The 17,441-nt window shown below is 35.3% G+C and overlaps 1 protein-coding gene across 2 annotated transcripts in view; it reads left to right on the top strand.

Moving 5' to 3' along the window:
- Positions 1 to 2,843: 2,843 nt before the first annotated feature.
- The window catches only part of rdo (leucine-rich repeat domain-containing protein reduced ocelli), a 423,162-nt gene continuing 408,564 nt past the window's right edge, over positions 2,844 to 17,441 (top strand). Inside the window, exon 1 of one of the 2 annotated variants that reach the window (XM_073971011.1) lies at positions 2,844 to 4,412. The gene's annotated coding sequence lies outside the window, so the exon portion shown is untranslated. Of the gene's footprint in view, positions 4,413 to 6,151; positions 6,279 to 17,441 lie in introns of those variants that run through there. The other variant, XM_073971012.1, reaches the window with a different exon arrangement.

Here is a 17,441-nt window from a genome sequence, read left to right as displayed (position 1 = left end):
TTGCTCCGAAGCATGGGTACTTGCGCAAGCAGATAAGGAAGTACTTGGTGTGTTCGAGTTGTTCGAGTGTTCCGTCGACGTCAAATGAACCACGATCTATACCAAATATATACTGACATCGTCATAGTTAAACGCACTGAGCTACAACGATAGCGTTGGCTTCGTCATGTCAAACGCCCGCAAAAAAGGCGTATGCACATGAGCCACCAGGCGCTAAACGAAAAGCTGGTAGGCCAAGACTTCGATGGAAAGAACAGGTGAAAGATGACATCGAAGCCCGTGGTATTTCCTCAACCTAGGAAGATGTTCCAAGAGATTGGGAGAGGTGGAAATCAATCCTTAGTTCGGCTTATGCACTGAGGTATGGGACAAATGTTTTATGCGCAACCAGAGCCAAGTAAGTAAGTATATACAAATCTGAACCGATTTTCACCAAAAGCAATAGCGTTCTTCCTATGGCTAAAAAATGATATTCCCAAATTTTCAGCTGAATTGGACAATAAATACGACCCGTACGTTGCGAAGGGACGGAGGGACGGACATGCATAAATCGACTCAGAAAGTGATTATATGTATGTATATGCCTAGAAGGAACTTTGGGTCTATCGCGTTTCCTTTTGTATGTTACATATAAATGCCCAAAGACATAATACCCCTTAACACAGTGTGGTGTAGGATGTAATCATCCCTAACAGGTAGCCAACTGCTACCAAATTATATTGAAATCGCATTGGTATGGGGTGTCATATAGTCGATCCTGCCCGACGTTGATCCTTTGCTTACTGTTTTCTTTATGCCACAATATCACGGTATATCTCTTCCGGACTTAATTTTCTTAACGTGTTATTTATAATAAGTAAAAAAGTATCAGCCGGCTTTGCCGACAGAGACATGTCTGGGGTCTTTTCAGAATTTTGTGGCACTTTTCGGACATTTGAACTTGCCGACAAAAAAGTTGATTAGAATTAAAGTTAAAAAGTGTTGAGGAGGAGGTACTGACATAGTCCATTATGGAAGTGGATCTTATTTAGGGAGTCATATCTTTTCGATAGATATCGCGTCCACTAGTCATTTCAGTGGGTCTTAGTATAAATTTCCACGGAAAACATAATATCGTTCTAAACAGGGCCACAACGAACACCATAGGTATACATTTACAGAAGTTAAACAAAATTTAGACAACATATTAAGAGATCCAAAGTTTGGACCAAATTGGTTGATCGATTCGGGAGTTATCGTGCTCTCCAGCCACTACATATGGTGCCATAGGGAGTTTTCACCCCTTTCGGGCAGTTTTTTTATGAAGTATGGACTTGTCTCTGAAAAAAACTTTTACCGTTGTAATTAACGCAGCAGATTCAAGTTGCCTCAACAAAAATCAAAATGATTCGAGAGCAGGCGCTTAATTAGTTTCTATGAAAATGTGAAATGAAATCTTTTATAAAGGAAAAAACTGTCAAATGAAAAAAATTAAAAAGGAAATATTTTTCATTTCAAATTGTCATAGAACAAGAATCCAGCCACAGGTCTTAAAGTGAACTTGTCCGAAATTTTGTGTGGGAGGTACCCGAAGGAGCGGACAAATATAGTCCATATTCAAACATGATGTACATCTGGTAAATATATTAGGATGTGTAAAGTATGGGCCACCGTGGTGCAATGGTTAGCACGTCCGCCTTGCACTCAGAAGGTCTGTATGTATGTAAAGTATGGACCAAATTGGTCACTTCCTTCACACAATGGCCACCATTTTTCCGAGCATTTTTGAACTTTTGTGGGGGAGGTACCTGAAGGAGTGGACCGATATGGCTTATCTTCGAACTTGAACTAAGTTTGAACAACATATTACGAAGGCCACATTTTGGACCGATTCGGCAAATCCGTTTGAGAGTTATCTTGCGATCCAACCACCACACACGGTGTCGCAGGGGCTTTTTGCAACTTTCAGGCTATTTACTCAGGAAGTATTGACTTGCCCCTGATGAAAATTGTACCGTCGTATGGGTGGCAGTGAATATAAGTTGTTTCAGCAAAAATCAAAGCGATTCGAGAGCAGCTCCTAAACTGAACTTTTCCGAACTTTTGTGGGGGAGATACCGGAAGGAGTGGATCGACATAAACTATCATCGAACTTAAACTAAGTTTGGACAAAATATTGCGAAAGCCAAACTGTGGTCCGAATCGGTTGATCCGTTAGAGAGTTATCGTGCGCTCCAGCCAGCCAGACAGACAGACGGACATTGCTAAACGGATTTCGTCCAAACATATGTACTTGGGGTCTAAAACCATTGTTACGATGAGGCACATTTTACCCGTATGAAAGTGTATATAACCTCGTTAGCATAATTATAAATTATTGTCAAATCAACCGCTGTATTGTACCCACACTAAAAAGCCGGCTTAATAAGAGAGCGCTTCTCACATGAGTGTTTCATAAGAGAATTGTGTTGCATGCTTTGTGACCACAACATGTTGCAAGTTTAGCTTGCTCAAACTTTAGCGTTAACATTAAAATGTTATGATGCTTATCTGTTACGAGAACATGTCGAAAGTAATAGCTACATAAGCCGAACAAGTGCAAAAGAAGTTAATGTTAAAGCATGGCTGGCTGACTGGCTGGCTGCCTCTGTTACGATTGTTTATGGTTTGGGGGAGGCCGCCTAACTGAGTTGTGTCTGATATTTGCTGCTGCCTGTTTCGTTTTGGTTGATGGTCGTTCGTTTGTTCGTCCGTTCTTCCGTTGGCTTTATTTGGCGAGTTTATGTTGTTGTTGTTGTGGTGGTGCTGGTGGGGTGTTTTTGTTGTCGACGACATTTATCAACAACTTCGCCTGAGAAGAATTCAGTACTTAACGTCAATTGAAAGCGTACGTACGTGTTTTGTAATTGAAGCGCGTGTAACGTTCGTTATTCGCGAATTGTGTTGTGTGGAACGTTAATATTCGTTACTTGTGAAGAAAAACAAAGAATGGAGATTTTTGTTTTTAAAATATGAATTTATGGAATTTAAGAAAATACACAAAATAACTTAAATTGTTAATAAAGACATTTATCTGGGTTGGAAAAATTTGCCTTAAGGCCATGTTTTTGTTACTACAGTAGTACTGACCTACACTTACGTACGTACATATGTACATTGTGTTGCAAGACCATACGAAGTCATCTACTACTTACCTACTTAAAACGACAATTCTAAGAACATCGTTGTGGACCGTTCGTCCCAACCGATGCTATTTTGGATGTTATTGTGTTACGACTTTCCAAAGGCCACTAGTACCAAATTGCTGGGTTTAAGCGAGTGTGTGTTTAAGTGAAAAAGGGAGTGAGTGGGCGTAGATACCTTTTCTTTTCTTGGTTAAATGAAGCGACTTGTGTACCCGGAAAACGGAAACATTTCATAAATTATTACTGCCACTTGTACTCTCGAATGTTGTAACACACAGATATCTGTTGTATCAGCAGCTGTACGATGTAATGTGTGTATTTTGTTTTTGTGGTATAGAAAGTTTTGTACGTGTATGTTGGAGCAATAACAACAACAGCAATAACAGCCAAAAGGATACATTAATGAAAATTATAGAAGAATTGTTCATCCTCCAAAGTCTCGCCTCATTGCGCGTATAATTGTGTTAATTAAACCAATACAAATCTACATTACGAGTATAACCAACATTTGGTTCTTATCTGTAAATACATACATACAATACATATTTATGCGAATGAATGTTTGTGCGTGCGTCGTGCATTTGTATGGAATGGTGTTTATATGTCTCAGTGAAATTTTTTGAAATACCCATAATAATGAAATGTAATGAACGAAATTTGTTTTGCGTTTTATCCTGGCATTGAAATTTCGAATAACAAAAAAGGCTAACGGCCCACTAAACTCAGCCAACCCAAAAGACACAATCTGTGTTATCGTTAATCTTAAATCACAACGTTATTAGCCAAACAACCAACCAACCGATCGACCGACCGACAACAACAGCAAAAAGTTTCTTATCAACAACAAATTAATTATTTACGAATTCAAACTTCTTTAACTGTGCCAACAACAATAACAACAACAGCAGCAATAGCTACCGAAGCAAATAATCGAAAAATAAAAATCCGAAAAGAGGAGGAAATGAAAGTCCTCTTTGTCATGTCGTTATCGTTAAATATTTATCTGAAAATGAAGTCTTAACGTATTAATACCACATTTGGTGTGTAATTACACTAAAAATAAAATTTCTATTCGACAAGAAATTTTGAAATAAAATTCAAAAGTTTTGTAACTAAAGTGGAAATTGTTGAAAAATATTATACTATTAAAAGTGTAACAGCATCGTAAATTCTTGTAATCTATTGCAAATTCATCAGAAATTTACAGCATATTCTTCAGTGGAATTTATGTCAAAACTTTGAATTAAGGTAAGTTTTAGAATTTAATAGAATAGAATTTAATTTGTTTATATTTAATAGTTGCTCATATTATTTTAAATTTACTACCTCACAATATTAATATTATTTCCAAATATTTAAAAACGCTTTATTATGTGGATTTTGAACTCGTTATGTGGTTGTGCTTAATTTACGACATTTTGAGGATCGAAAAGATTTATAATTTTTCTGTTAGTAAAATAGCGGGAAGGGTATGGACTCCCACCTTGCACGCTGAATGCCCGTGTTCGATTCCTACACCAAGCAAACATAAAATAAAATAAAATTACGTACCAAAAGTCTCACCAATAAAACGATAATATTTTTATACCATCATCCTTTAGGCTAAAGAGAGTACATACACATTGATACTATGTGCTTCATCGAAATACTGATTTAAGACCCCAATATAGAGTCGATTTAGCCATGTCCGTCCGTCTGTCTGTATGACCGGCTGGTTGACGCTCACGATAACTTTCGAACGGATCAACTGATTTGGTCCAAAAATGTGGTTCTCATAATATTTTGTCCAAACTTAGATCAAAATCGAAGAATCGGTCAACTCTTTGGGGTACCTTCCCCACAAAAGTTCAAATTTTTTCCCTAAAATGATGGGTGTAACTTTTCGAAGGGTGTCACCGATCGGGTCCAAACTTTGCTAGTTTCAATATTTTCTCCACAAGTAGGTCAGTTTTTACGACTTTCCAAAGGCCACTAGTACCAAATTGCTGGGTTTAAGCGAGTGTGTGTTTAAGTGAAAAAGGGAGTGAGTGGGCGTAGATACCTTTTCTTTTCTTGGTTAAATGAAGCGACTTGTGTACCCGGAAAACGGAAACATTTCATAAATTATTACTGCCACTTGTACTCTCGAATGTTGTAACACACAGATATCTGTTGTATCAGCAGCTGTACGATGTAATGTGTGTATTTTGTTTTTGTGGTATAGAAAGTTTTGTACGTGTATGTTGGAGCAATAACAACAACAGCAATAACAGCCAAAAGGATACATTAATGAAAATTATAGAAGAATTGTTCATCCTCCAAAGTCTCGCCTCATTGCGCGTATAATTGTGTTAATTAAACCAATACAAATCTACATTACGAGTATAACCAACATTTGGTTCTTATCTGTAAATACATACATACAATACATATTTATGCGAATGAATGTTTGTGCGTGCGTCGTGCATTTGTATGGAATGGTGTTTATATGTCTCAGTGAAATTTTTTGAAATACCCATAATAATGAAATGTAATGAACGAAATTTGTTTTGCGTTTTATCCTGGCATTGAAATTTCGAATAACAAAAAAGGCTAACGGCCCACTAAACTCAGCCAACCCAAAAGACACAATCTGTGTTATCGTTAATCTTAAATCACAACGTTATTAGCCAAACAACCAACCAACCGATCGACCGACCGACAACAACAGCAAAAAGTTTCTTATCAACAACAAATTAATTATTTACGAATTCAAACTTCTTTAACTGTGCCAACAACAATAACAACAACAGCAGCAATAGCTACCGAAGCAAATAATCGAAAAATAAAAATCCGAAAAGAGGAGGAAATGAAAGTCCTCTTTGTCATGTCGTTATCGTTAAATATTTATCTGAAAATGAAGTCTTAACGTATTAATACCACATTTGGTGTGTAATTACACTAAAAATAAAATTTCTATTCGACAAGAAATTTTGAAATAAAATTCAAAAGTTTTGTAACTAAAGTGGAAATTGTTGAAAAATATTATACCATTAAAAGTGTAACAGCATCGTAAATTCTTGTAATCTATTGCAAATTCATCAGAAATTTACAGCATATTCTTCAGTGGAATTTATGTCAAAACTTTGAATTAAGGTAAGTTTTAGAATTTAATAGAATAGAATTTAATTTGTTTATATTTAATAGTTGCTCATATTATTTTAAATTTACTACCTCACAATATTAATATTATTTCCAAATATTTAAAAACGCTTTATTATGTGGATTTTGAACTCGTTATGTGGTTGTGCTTAATTTACGACATTTTGAGGATCGAAAAGATTTATAATTTTTCTGTTAGTAAAATAGCGGGAAGGGTATGGACTCCCACCTTGCACGCTGAATGCCCGTGTTCGATTCCTACACCAAGCAAACATAAAATAAAATAAAATTACGTACCAAAAGTCTCACCAATAAAACGATAATATTTTTATACCATCATCCTTTAGGCTAAAGAGAGTACATACACATTGATACTATGTGCTTCATCGAAATACTGATTTAAGACCCCAATATAGAGTCGATTTAGCCATGTCCGTCCGTCTGTCTGTATGACCGGCTGGTTGACGCTCACGATAACTTTCGAACGGATCAACTGATTTGGTCCAAAAATGTGGTTCTCATAATATTTTGTCCAAACTTAGATCAAAATCGAAGAATCGGTCAACTCTTTGGGGTACCTTCCCCACAAAAGTTCAAATTTTTTCCCTAAAATGATGGGTGTAACTTTTCGAAGGGTGTCACCGATCGGGTCCAAACTTTGCTAGTTTCAATATTTTCTCCACAAGTAGGTCAGTTTTAAGTATTAACTTGGGAACCTCCTACACAAAATCGAAGAATCGGTCTACTCCTTCGGGTACTTCCCCCACAAACGTTCAATTTTTTTTACCTAAAATTGTGGGTGTATCTTTTCGAAGGGCGTAACCGATCGGGTCCAAACTTTGCTAGTTTTAATATTTTCTCCAGACGTAGGTCAGTTTTAAGTAGGAACTTGGGAACCTCCTACACAAAATCGAAGCATCGGTCTACTCTCTTAAGGGAATTGTTTTGAAACAGGTCTTTTAGACCTAGTGGTCTTTCAAGAAGACCTATTGGTCTTTTAGGAAGACTTACTGGTCTTTAAGGAAGATGTACTTGTCTTTTAGGAAAACCTACTGGTCTTTTAGGAAGACCTACTGGTGTTTTGGGAAGACCTTCTGGTCTTTTGGCAAGACCTACTGGTCTTTTGGGAAGACCTTCTGGTCTTTTAGCAAGACCTACTGGTCTTTTAGGAAGGCCTACTGGTCTTTTAGGAAGACCTACTGGTCTTTTAGAAAGACCTACTGGTCTTTTAGGAAGACCTACTGGTCTTTTAGGAAGACTTACTGGTCTTTTAGGAAGTCCTACTTGTCTTTTAGGAAGACTTACTTGTCTTTTAGGAATACCTCCTGGTCTTTTAAGAAGACCTACTGGTCTTTTAGGAATACCTACTGTTCTTTTAGGAAGATTTACTGGTCTTTTAGGAAGACTTACTGGTCTTTAAGGAAGATGTACTTACTTGTCTTTTAGGTAAACCTCCTGGTCTTTTAGGAAGACCTACTGGTCTTTTAGGAAGACCTCCTGTTCTTTTAGGAAGACCTCCTGGTCTTTTAGGAAGACCTCCTGGTCTTTTAGGAAGACTTACTGGTCTGTAGGAAGACCTACTGGTCTTTTAGGAAGGCCTACCGGTCTTTTAAGAAGACCTACCGGTTTTTAAGAGGACCTACTGGTCTTTTAGGAACACCTACTGGTCTTTTAGGAAGACCTACTGGTCTTTTAGGAACACCTAATGGTCTTTTAGCAAGGCCTACTGGTCTTTTAGGAAGACCTACTGGTCTTTTAAGAAGACCTACTGGTCTTTTATGAAGACCTACTGGTCATTTAGGAAGACCCACTGGTCTTTTAGGAAGACCTACTGGTCTTTTAGGAACACCTACTGGTCTTTTAGGAAGGCCTACTGGTCTTTTAGGAACACCTACTGGTCTTTTAGGAACACCTACTGGTCTTTTAGGAAGGCCTACTGGTCTTTTAGGATCACCTACTGGTCCTAGCATTTTCTCCCCTACGCACTGTGGCTTAGCTTGTATGGGAGAGAGCGACAAAAATATTTCTAATCAAGATATCGATCTGAAAATTTAACCGTAAACTAGTAGTAACTAGAAGATAATTTTCCCAAAAAATCGTCAGGATTGCTCCACTTTTAGGTATAGACCCCCCATAACGCTACTTCCAGTTTTTTATTAATTTCAAGATTTTGTCTATATTTTCAAAGGTAATTCGCTGTAATTTGACATTTTGTGTCCTTTGGTGGTATTAAACATCTTGCTTACGCTCGTGATGAAAGAGGTCCATGTTTTGGTATATCCCCCATATAGACGTACCTCCCGTTTTTTTATAATTTCACGATTTTGGCCATATTTTCCAACTGAATGTGCTGTAATTTGACATTTTGAGTTTATAATCTGTATCAAACAAAAATTCAGCAATATATGTCCACATATTGGTATAGTCCTATATCATGTTAACTCCCGATATTTGGCATATTTGAGTATTTGGCCTAATTTTTTTGCAAAAACGTTTGTAAAAATCATGACATTTTATGAATTTTGATCTTGACAAGGATTAATCGGTAACAAGTATCAACAATATGAGGCACAAGTATCAACATATGTATGTATGTTACAAAGAGTATATTAGATGTAAACAATGTCCTATAGGTCTCAAACAGGGAATATCCGGAAACTAAGATGTTATATGATACGTTTAGGAGGATGGGTTGGCATCTATTACAATAAATACTAGCTACAGGATATCTCGATTAGGAGAGTTCCCGGATCGACTAAAAATATACCAGGATATATAAACAGTAAACAAGACCACACAGGACCACCTGCTTATTAATTTAGCCATTCTACATTGTTTAGTTTTCTGTGTGGAACTTAAATCTACAGCAGGCCTTCCGCGTTTTTAATTTCAACGGCAGATAATTCTTGAAGTGGCATGTATATTTCAAAAATAATGGTGTATTTTACAGCCAGCCAATTTGCATGATGTTTATTGTTATTGTATTTTCATCTTATTCGGTGTCCATATTTTTGAAATTCCTTTACAGAGATAGTGTAAACGATCTGACATTGACAACGTTTTTTGAACACCATATTTGAAAAACATACAAATGTGAAAACACACATTCATACTGTAATCCGAAAAACATCATCTATATATATAAAAATGGTGTAAAAAATGTATAGTAATTCATAAAATGAGAACGGCTAGGCCGATTTCTGTAAAATTTTGTGTCAGTTATTCGTATTTTCGAGGAGAAGGTCTTTACAGAAAAAAATTTTGGAAAATCTCTCTGGAAAAGTCGGAAAATTTAAAAAATCGAAAATTGAGTTTTTGTATGAAATTTTATTCCTTAATAGCGAGACGAAGTTCGCCGGGTCCGCTAGTTTTTTATAAAATAAGAACGAAACAAAATGCAAAACAACAACACCGATTGCTTGAAAACACCCAAAACCCCTTTACTAAACATTCACAAAACTTCGAGTATACTCAGTATAATGAAAACTGAAAACCGCTCGGCAACTTTCGGCAGACGAGATACATTTTTTCTAATTCTGGACACTTCCACGAATATTTAAATAAAAATAACGTGAGGATCCGCGAGGATCCAAGGTACTAAAAGTCTATATCTTTTCACAATATTAAATAAAAAACACTCACCAAAATACACTTCAAAAGAGATCAATTTTACTACAAAATAGACATACAACTTTATGATGTTATCAATTAAAAACAATAACAATACCATTAACTTTAACTTTAACTCCCATTTCCTACTATAGTAATTTTACCCATTACTTTTTTGTGATATCACTTGTAACTTATCACTACGTTAATGGAGATTTCAAGGCCTTCATTTCTTCAAATATAAATGCTAATTTGTGTGGCTCTGCTTTAACATGTACCGTTAGAAGTTGTAAAAAGAAATCCGGAATACTAAAATTTGAAGTGTCTAAGATAGATTTGAATAGTTACAATCATAATTTATAGACATCGATTTTTGTATTTTTGTCGCGGGCTTGGACCACAGTGCTACGGTTCGATTTTTTCGGAGTCTACAAATCCTGATATAACGTCCCAAAGTCCTTGTCCTTTACCTCCCCACAAAAGTTCAATTTTTCGCTAAAATAGTAATCGCACCTTAACATTCGAAGAGAGCAAGCGATTGGGTTCAAACTATGTACTTCTTCATATATCCTATAGACGTAGATAAGTTTTAAATATGGACTATTCGGTCCACTCCTTCGAGTACCTCAAACACAAATTTTCAAAATGTTGGGCACAAGTGCAGTTTAGGGACGCTTCAGAGTGGTTCGGAATCGTGTTTTCCTGGTCAAAATTCTATAACTTTTGAACGGATATAAATACTTTCATAATTCTTTTTGTTTTGTTAAACAGATAACACAATCACCTTAATAAGCGGTCAAATTCGGTGTTGCGGTTGCAGAGAAACTCAATGTCAAATCATCAAAATATCAGTGTTTTTGTGTTTTTTATATCTTCCTATATATTAAAGATTGTCAAACGTCAATAAATAAACTATAAAAATACGAAAAAAATTGAATTTTTTTTTTCGCAAATTTAAAAAAATTATTACAAAAAAATTTAATTTTTCAAAAATCAAAAAAAAAAAATATTACTCCTTGGGTTTTCGCAAAACTTATACAACTTAAAAAAATTTTCATTTGTGTAAAAAAGCTGTAATTCATATTGGAAACGGTATGGACAAAACACAAATTTCTACCCATATAATTTCAATAAATTTGAAAAACTGTTAAACGGACGGAACGGGACGGGTTCAAAAGAATATATGGACTAAAAGAGGAGACTTTCGGGCATCTTTCTGTGAAAACAGAACGTTGTTCCATGTTGTTCCACAAAACACAAATTTTCAAAATGTTGGACACAAGTTCAGTTTAGGGACGCTTCACAGTGGTTCAGAATCGTTTTTCCTGGTAAAAATTCTGTAACTTTTGAACGGATATAAATACTTTCATAATTCTTTTTTTTTTTGTTAAACAGATAACACAATCACCTTAATAAGCGGTCAAATTCGGTGTTGCGGTTGCAGAGAAACTCAATGTCAAAGTTAAACTTTTGAGTTTAGTTTTTTTTACTATTTTTCATCAAAATATCAGTGTTTTTGTGTTTTTTATATCTTCCTATATATTAAAGATGGTCAAACGCCAATAAATAAACTATAAAAATACGAAAAAAATTGAAAAATTTTTTTTCGCAAATTTAAAAAAATTATTACAAAAAAATTTAATTTTTCAAAAATCAAAAAAAAAAAAAAAAATATTACTCCTTGGGTTTTCGCAAAACTTATACAACTTAAAAAAATTTTCATTTGTATAAAAAAGCTGTAATTCATATTGGAAACGGTTTTTCCTGGCATATTGGTCGAAAAACTCTAAGAAATGTACGGCGACTAACTAAAGTGACTTATGGTCACGATAACTTTCGAAAGGAGTGATTAACATTGGTCCAACTTTTGCGCATCGTAATATTTCTTTCACAAATAAATCGTGTTCGAATATGGGTCCACGAATTTGGTCCACTCTTTCAAAAAAAAAAAAACATGTAAGAAAAGCGTTAAGTCGGCCGGGCCGAACTTTTTATACCCTCCACCACGAACTGTATTGAAGATTTTTTTTGCAGAAATAGTCCATATATCTCAACTTATAATACTCCCTTCATAACAGTTAATATGGGCGACATTTTTGTTCTTTCCAAAAGATGGACCAATATTTACAATTTTCCGAATTCGTTCTATGAGGGCTATATGAAGGCGTAGACCTATACCGACAAAATTCATACGGAATGCTTTATACCCCAAATGAAGACTAACCACCAAATTTCAGCCATTTTGGAAGAATATTGAGGCCACATCCTTCAAAATACCGAAAATCGTGGACCTATACCTACAAATTTCCGGGGGAAAGTTTTATACATCAAGACCAAGACCAAATACCAAATTTCAGCCATTTCGCTGCGATAATGAGGCTAAAACCTTCAAAATACAGAAAATCGGGAAATATCGGCCTATGGGGTCTATATCAAAACCTGGACCTAAATAAACTTTTTATGGTAGAAATATTTCTCAGCCTGTGGAAACACAAAATACAAATTACAATCGATTCGGAGGTCAAATGGGACTAATACATTCAAAATATCTTAAAGTGACGAGTACTATATATGGGGGCTCTACCAAAAGGTGGACCTATAAAACAAACTTTTATAGAAACGTTTTTTAGCCTCTGGAGAAATTACAACCAAATTACCACCAATTCGGTGCTCAAATGGGACTAATACATTCAAAATATCTAAAAATGACGAGCACTATATATCGGGCCTTATATGGGGGCTATACCAAAGCGTGGAACTTTGTAAACATTTTATGGTAGATATGTTTCTTAGTCTCTTGAAACGCAATATGCAAAGCTTCAAAAAATTCTGTGGTCAAATGGGACTAATACATTCAAAATATCTTAAAATGACGCGTACTATATATGGGGCCTTATATGGGGGCTATACCAAAACGTGGACCTATATAAACAAAATTTGGTAGAAATATTTTTTAGCCTCTGGAGACACAAAATACCAAATTACAATCAAATCGGTGGTCAAATGGGACAAGTATCCTAAAATTTCCTTAAAACGTACGTAGCCCGCTTTCAATACCAAAAGTCCTACATACATATGATAGATTTTACTAAAATTTCATCCACCTACTTCAATCCGTTCGGAAGCTAGAGTGATTTCCACAGACGGACAGACGGACGGACAGGCTATATCGATGTAGAATTGCAGGCTGATCAAGAATATATATACTTTGTGGGATCTACAATGATTATTTCGAGTAGTTACAAACGGAATGACAAACTTAATATACCCCCCATCCTATGGTGGAGGGTATAAAAAACTTTCTTCAAACTTGATGACGTTTTGAAGAAAAGTTTGTATTTTGTGGACCGATATGACCATATTCGAACTTGATCTGAGTTTCGACAAAATATGTGCAGAGTTTGGACCAAATAGGTTGATCGGTTCGAGAGTTGAATGTAAGTGTTAATTACATATGCAATATAGTACACATTAGGACTATTGCTAAAATAAACCACGCCAGTACCATGCACGGAATATTATCCTGATAATGAGAACTCGTGTCTTTTTTGTGAAGACCATCAACGTAAATAATTTTTGCATAAGAATTTTGGGTTTGCAGCCAGTATTCGATAACATGATTAGTAAGACTTTCCCAAAACAATATTGAAATACATACCATCAAATTGTTTGCCGTTTTAATGATTTTTAAAAAAATGTTTGTAGAATTCGTTGTAGAAACATATATAACGGCTTTAGTAAAATTTTCAACCGAGTTTACTGTGGAAACGAAACCTATCTAATGGTACCTAGAGGTTTTATTTAAAATCGTATAATTTTGTCCATAATTCCATACACACAGACATTTTCCCACCGAATTAGCTGTTATCTGATTACGAGTTCTCTATAAACAGGAAATATCCTTACCAAAAATTGCATGCATAGGTCCCTATTTTCATAAAGTCCCTATATAACAATACTTATTGATCTTACGAATTTAATTCAAGACAAGACTATACTTCCTGATAGGCCACAAATATTCTGAAACCTCCTTAAAAAAATAATATTTGGGAAATAAGATTTCCATCGCGTTACCCGTGTGATCTTTTTATAGACACAATACGTAAACTGGAAGTTGAAATATCGACAAAATGTAATGCTAAATAACTAATTAATGTATGTCGATCCACTTCCCCTGCTGTAAAAAATCATCAAAGTAGAATTTTATTGAGAAAATTATGCAGAGGATAGTTTGAGGTACTTTATATTTAGCAGAAAACCATTGAAAACCATCTTAGGACACGCCGTTCGAACTCGGCGATTAACTGTAGGTCCCATGTCATTGAGATAATATGGAAAAATAAATTCGTCTGTTTTTTTGGAAAAATATTTTTGGGATTTTTTCTCCAATTTTTTGTATAATTTATATTCTCATATTATCACCAATCAGGGACGTACGCAAAGGGGTTTGGGGCGGCATGGATTCCCTCCCCCTAAATGAAAAATTTTCATACACTTTTTTAAAATTCTTCTTCGAAAATGTCATATTTGTTCTAGTGGGTACCTCCTGAAATGAATTCCTGTTTTCGTTCCTGTCACCAATATATTTTTTCGTTGCTTGGTCTCTCAGTGTTATATTGAAAATTTTCAGACGAAATTATGGACCATAATTTTCATCCGCTTCATATTATCTGAATTTTATACAAAAAGTGTGTGTTGATCGAACTATAATTTTAATATGGAGGGCGATGGCAAAATTAGGTCAAAATTTGGATTCTAATCCATTTTATGGCTATATATTTAACGATTATCTCCAAAATCGTGTGTATATTCTGGTTTAAAAGTGGAGATAAGGATCAAAATTTCGAGGCGTTACGTGATGTTTTGGCAAAACAAACTTGTAAACTTGTCTCTCCATATTGTACAGTGGGAAATGTGGGTACGTGAATCAACAATGCTAATATTTCGCATAGAGGTTTTCTATCTACGAAAAACATAAAATGTCAAAATACAACCAAATAAGTTGTCAAAAGTGCCTGGAACCTTTTTAAATATGTCATATCGGTCGGTGATGTTCAATGGGGGCTATATCAAAAGGCGAACCTATATTGAAAATATTTTGTACACACGTTTTCTAACCTCTGAATCTTCAATATTTCAGGGTTTCGGAGTCGGAGTCGGAGTCTACGAGTCGGAGTCGAGCAATTTTGCTGGAGTCGGATCCTGAGTCGAAAAAAATAACTCGACTCTGACTCAATTCGGGACACCAATTTTTTTTAAAAACGTCATTATTTATTTTAAAACAAAAAAATATAAGAAAACAATTAAGCAAACGGTATATTATACTAAGTTAGAGGGCGATTCACAGAATATCTACTATCCTTTGAAGTCAAATCTTTTCATCTCTATTTTGATTACAAAAAGCATGTTGAGAATATTTTATGGTCCAATTGTTGCTTTACTTTTTTGCAAGCAAAATTAAAGTTCTATGATATTCGAAATATAATTGGACCTTTAACGTCTTCTGTACAAGTTCTACAAGTCTTCTCTATTTTGAGCTTTTACATAAAATTAGATAAAATCTTAATTATTAGATGATTCTATAAAAATTCTAGAAAGGACATCAGAATCTAGAAATTTATCGATCGGTTTTATTTGTCATACTTTGTTTGCCCGTTTCATGACAAAATCGTCAGTTTTTTAAGCCAAATATTAATATTTTGACTTTTTCCGTCCACAATTTAAAAATAAAATCTTATATTTTTTAAAAAAACAATCGATAAGTCCACAAAAATCGGTTTAGTTTTCGAGTTGGCACCGTAAAACGCTTTTATAAAAAGAGGGTTTTCGTATACGGCCGTTCGCCAAAAACTTCGTGGTATTTTTCAAATTAAAATTCAGAGAGCAGATTTTGTTATGTTCTTTCAGATGAAGAAAATCTAAAAAAAAATTTCGTAGTTGTCTTGGATAAAATTCATGAAAAATGGCTTTTTAAGTCGCTCGTAGCATTCTAAAATCTTGACATACATCAATTTTAAAACCTTTTGATGAATTGCTTATAATTTTTACCGAATGCAGTTTTTATGATTTGTTTTCCCCCTTCATTTGTACATATTTTGAAATCTTAACGATTTTCTCACGGGGAAGAGTTCCTTCCAAAATTTACTAGTGCGAAGTAAAAAAAAATAAAAACGTCAAAACCGACAACAACTTTCCGAATTGTATTTTGTTGCCCTTTTTATACCCTCAGCATTTATGCTAACAAGGGTATTTACACTTTCGTACGGGCAAAACTTACCTCAACGAAATAATGGATTTATACCCCAAGTATTTTTGGACGAAATCCGTTTCAGAAAATTTGGAGTTGATTTAGCCATGTCGGTCCGTCTGTCTGGCTGGAGCGCACCATACATATCGTGAAATTTATACCAGACTTAGATGAGGTTTTTATATGGACTCAATCGGTCCACTCCTACAGGTACCTCCCACACAAATTTTCGGAAATGTTCAGTTTATGACCTGCTCTCGAATCGCTTTGATTTTTGTTGTAGCAACTTTTACTCAATGCCCCCATACGACGATACAGCTTCATCAAGAAACATACTGAGAAAACAACCTAAAAGTTGCAAAAAACCCCTATGACACCGTGAGTAGGGGTTGGAGCGCAAGATAACTTTCGAATGGATTTGCCGATTCGGTCCAAAATTTGGCCATCGCAATATGTTGTCAAAAACTATTTTAAGTTCGAAGATAAGCAATATCAGTCAACTCCATAAGGTACCTCTCCCACCAAAAGTTCAAAAATGTTCGGAGAAATTGTGCGAACGATAACTCTTGAATGGAGTGACCGATTTGGTCCATACTTTACACATCCTAAAATATCTACCAGATATAGATCAGGTTCGAATATGGACTATATTTGTTCACTCCTTAGGTACCCTAAGGACCACACACAATTTCGGATAAGTTCACTTTAAGACCTGCTCTCGAATCACTTTGATTTTTGTTGAAGCAACTTGCATTCGCCGCCTCAATTACGACGATAAAAGTTTTTTCAGGGGCAAGTCCATACTTCTTGAGAAAACAGCCCGAAAGGTATAAAAACCCCTATATCAACATATGTAGTGGCTGGCCAGTACGACAACTCTCGAACTGATCAACCAATTTGGTCCAAAATTTGTCCTTCGCCATGTTTTGTCCAAACGTAGTTTCAGTTGTTTGATTACAGCGATATTATATTTTCCGTGGACAAGTCATACCTCCTGGCATATTGGTCCAAAAGTTATACGATGACCCACTGAAATGACTAGTGGGCGCGATATCTATCAAAAAGATTTGACTCCCAAAATAAGATCCGCTTTCATAATGGACTATATCGGTCCATTCCTTAAAGTACCTCCTCCGCAACACTTTTGAACTTTAATCACAATCCACATTTTTGTCGACATGTTCAAATGCCCAAAAACGGACACAAAATTCTGAAAAGACCCTAAATACATTCGATCTGTCCGTATTAGCTGAGTAATAATACCCTTTCTAAATAATACGTTAGGAAAATCCAATAAATAA

Source organism: Musca autumnalis, unplaced genomic scaffold (assembly GCF_047663935.1).
Source record: "Musca autumnalis isolate F117 unplaced genomic scaffold, ASM4766393v1 scaffold_2, whole genome shotgun sequence".
Lineage (NCBI taxonomy): Eukaryota > Metazoa > Arthropoda > Insecta > Diptera > Muscidae > Musca > Musca autumnalis.
This window is presented reverse-complemented; position numbering and strand designations above follow the sequence as displayed.